The sequence below is a fragment of the Rattus rattus genome, chromosome 4 (genome assembly GCF_011064425.1).
Source record: "Rattus rattus isolate New Zealand chromosome 4, Rrattus_CSIRO_v1, whole genome shotgun sequence".
NCBI lineage: Eukaryota > Metazoa > Chordata > Mammalia > Rodentia > Muridae > Rattus > Rattus rattus.
Genome location: NC_046157.1, coordinates 73,160,940 through 73,164,432, shown reverse-complemented (window position 1 = coordinate 73,164,432; position 3,493 = coordinate 73,160,940). Strand labels below are relative to the sequence as shown.

The following is a 3,493-nucleotide window of genomic DNA, read 5'->3' as shown; positions in this document are numbered from 1 at the left end:
TGTACAATGGTCTTCCCTTTTTACCCTTTTCGTTCATTAATGCTCTTAAAGTATTCAATATTCTCTCAATTCTTGGTTTACATATATCATAATTTTATGGCATAATAACTTGAGAGAATTTATTTTTTATTTTTATTAATAACTTATCAGATACAGTATGTATGGTAATTAATAAAATAACAAGAATTCATTCAACTTCATACCTTTACACAATATGTTTTGGATTTTTTTCTTTAAAGAGCACAAAAATCTACTTTTATTTATTTACTTTCCATTAGTTTAAATCCGGGATGGGTATAGCATCACACGGATTCTGTGTCCAATAGCCTTTGCAGGAAGGTTGCTTCGTAATTTGGCACGAACCATGCCACTGTTTCCATGGGCCCATGTTACTTTTCCCCAGATCACTCTGGTTTTGTTTGGTTTGCCTCCAGGAGTCACTGTATTGTTTTTTGCTTTGTACACATAAGCACACCTCTTGCATAAGTAGAACTCATTTTCATCTCGGGCATAAACACCTTCAATTTTAAGAAGAGCCTGTGCTCTCTTTGGTTCTGGAGGCCTCGCTTGTAGTCAGCAAAAATGGCCTTGCACTACAGCCTTCCAGACATAATTGTTTTTGTGTTTTTTTTTTTTTTTTTTTTAGAAGTCCTGTTCCCAGCAGGCCTCCAAAGGCGCCAAGATGGCAGAAAGAACATGTTTTGCCTTCTACTAGTCCTGTCCTTTATGAACTTGTTAGTTACTCTTTTGAAACCACTAAAGTCCATTCTCTTTTGTCGAACATATCCATTGAAAATTGGACCCCTGGAGTGCTAAAACCTGAGCCATAATTTATTCTGTTCATTATTTACATTGAAATGATAAAAATCATTTGAGCCATATTATGTTACAAATTACTTACTTAAAGTTGTTAATATAAAAATCTTGCAGTTACTTTTATTTTGAGTTTGACTAAATAATTGTATAAGATATAACTTGTATGTTAAAAATAAGTTTTATAAGATTGTATGTTGTAAATACTCTAATGTGTTAAAACTTTGTTTTGGTGATTAATTGTATTAAATTGATTTAATAAATTCCATATACAAAAGCAACCAATTGCTATTTTTTCCTATCATTACTCATTCATATTGCATTTTCTAGTGAAGCAAAGTTAAGATGAGAGGCGTCTAGGAAAGGTAGACAAATGATAGAATAGTAGAGAGTTAACTAGATAAGGTAAATTAAATAAACTTGCATATTTCTGCAAGCTTTGCTTTCTTGACTAAGTTTCTACATAGTTAATGAAATTCCATTGAAGTTTGAGCAAGCTTGGAACTTAGAGAAGTGGTGTTACTTTTAATGGAAGCAATGGTGACTTCAGTGAGACAACTCACCTATATGTCTCTGACATCTCATCTGATGCTGTTTCAAAAATAAAAATAGGAATTCATACATAATGACTTTCAGATGACTCAATTAAATGTGATGATAATTTCTAGCTTTTAGAGTGCAATTATAGTTTCTATTTTTTGTAACAAAAAGACTTTCTTCCCAATTTCTAAATTTGCTCAAAGTGCTTTTTATTCAGAAGTCATCATAGATACTACTTAAATTAATCAGAACACCAAGATAAATAATTTAGTTTCAAACATAGCAATAGTAAAACACTCCAAGATTCATAAATATTGCACTATATTCTTAACATAAACACCTTTAAGAAACTCAAAGTTATGGTCAAGAATATTTATTAAGTTCAGCTAGATCAGGAGCTTTCGAATAGTTTGCAAATTAAATATGCATGTATATACATTTTGCTTGACTCAGGGTACTATTAGGAGGTGTGACCTTGTTAGAGTAGGTATAGCCTTTTTGGTAGAAGTGTGTCATTGTGGGGTGGTCTTTGAGACCCTTCTCCTAACTCCCTGGAAGAGATAGACTTCTCCTGGTTGCCTTCAGAACATGATGTAGAATTCTCAGCTCCTTCAGTGACATGCTGGGAACCTGAAATATTTCCCTTCCTTTGATGAAAATGGACTAAATATCTGAACCCACAAGTCAGTCCCAATTAAATGTACTTTATAATACTTGCCTTGGTCATGTTGTCTCTTCATATCAATGGAAACCCTCAGAAAATTTGCAACACATTTTAATCATTAAAAATAAAAGGTAATCTTTAAAAACAAGTACCAAACAGTAAATTCCAAATAAACAAAACTTTTCATTTAAAGATTTTCTTCTTGACTATTCTTCCCAGTTTCCTATATTCAATTTTTAACTGATTCATGATAGGGTGTTTCATAATATTATATTTATCTAGTAGACTATCTTTATGCCAAGCAACTGTTTTTTCCCTGATTTAAATCCTTATCTTAATTTTAAATATTCTTATGTAATCTACATACTTATTCTACACTGAAATATATTGGACACTGTGTACAAAGAGAACATTACAACTTTTAATTTCATTAACAACATTTGTAGAATAATCATTAACTAAATATTTACAACATGTACTTGTAGAATATGAAGAATGACAAAAATAATATTTTAAAATATTTTTGGTATACTTCTGTTGGTCATAAAAAAATATGAACATGGAAAAAGAGGAGAAAAGTGAACACAACCATGTATTCAGTTATTTTCAATGGTTATCATTGAAGATGATATTTGATAATATCAAGGTAATATTTGCACAGTCATGAAAATGGATAAATTAATTGATTATGTTCAATACGACACCTAACTCCTAAGTGGTGCTAGGTATGTTGCTGAGCTAGCTCCTGGTCAGATTGAGGAAAGCACAGAAAATTTCACAAACAACGTACGAGCTTGGAATATTGGTTAGTCACACCCACACAGAAGACACACTGAGAAGGTGCAAGACCTGAACGCAACTCCTAGAGGTAACATAGAATATAATCTTAGTATTTTTGTGGGAGGAAAAAAAATCCTGTAAGGTTTTCTTTAGGAATGTATAGGTTAGGATTACTGAACACTTAATCTCTACATATAATTCTGCAATAAATGGTAATATTCCTACGTATAAAAACCTGTATACACATAATAGAGATTGTTATATTAACCAAAGGGATTTAATAAATTACACCCTATATACCCTGTAAGGACATATGCAAATGTCCTCTTTTACTGCTGCCTCTCTGAAATGCTGTAACTAAACACTTGCTTACAAATAAGGGTTTATTAAAAAAAAAAAACTTATAAAAACCAACTAGTGTTTCTGAAAGAATACAAGGGAGTCTTTTGTAATAAGCTTTAATTTTGTGATTGATTGATTGATTGATTGATTTTAATTTTTTGATTGATTTATTGACTTAGTATTGTAGGCTCATTTCATGCCTCAGGTGGTGCTATGTTGAAAAGTTTTGTGTATAATTTTCCACCTAATATTTTACCTTATGTATTTGAAACTAATGAGCTCAAATATTACAAAGTCTAAAATCCTAACAAAACAGACTGTGATATATTAAAGGTCAGTGATTTTGTATATTTC

At 31.2% G+C, this 3,493-nt stretch overlaps 1 pseudogene; it reads right to left on the bottom strand.

The window, feature by feature from the left end:
- Window positions 1-279: 279 nt before the first annotated feature.
- Window positions 280-611, bottom strand: LOC116898014 (annotated as a pseudogene).
- Window positions 612-3,493: the final 2,882 nt, after the last annotated feature.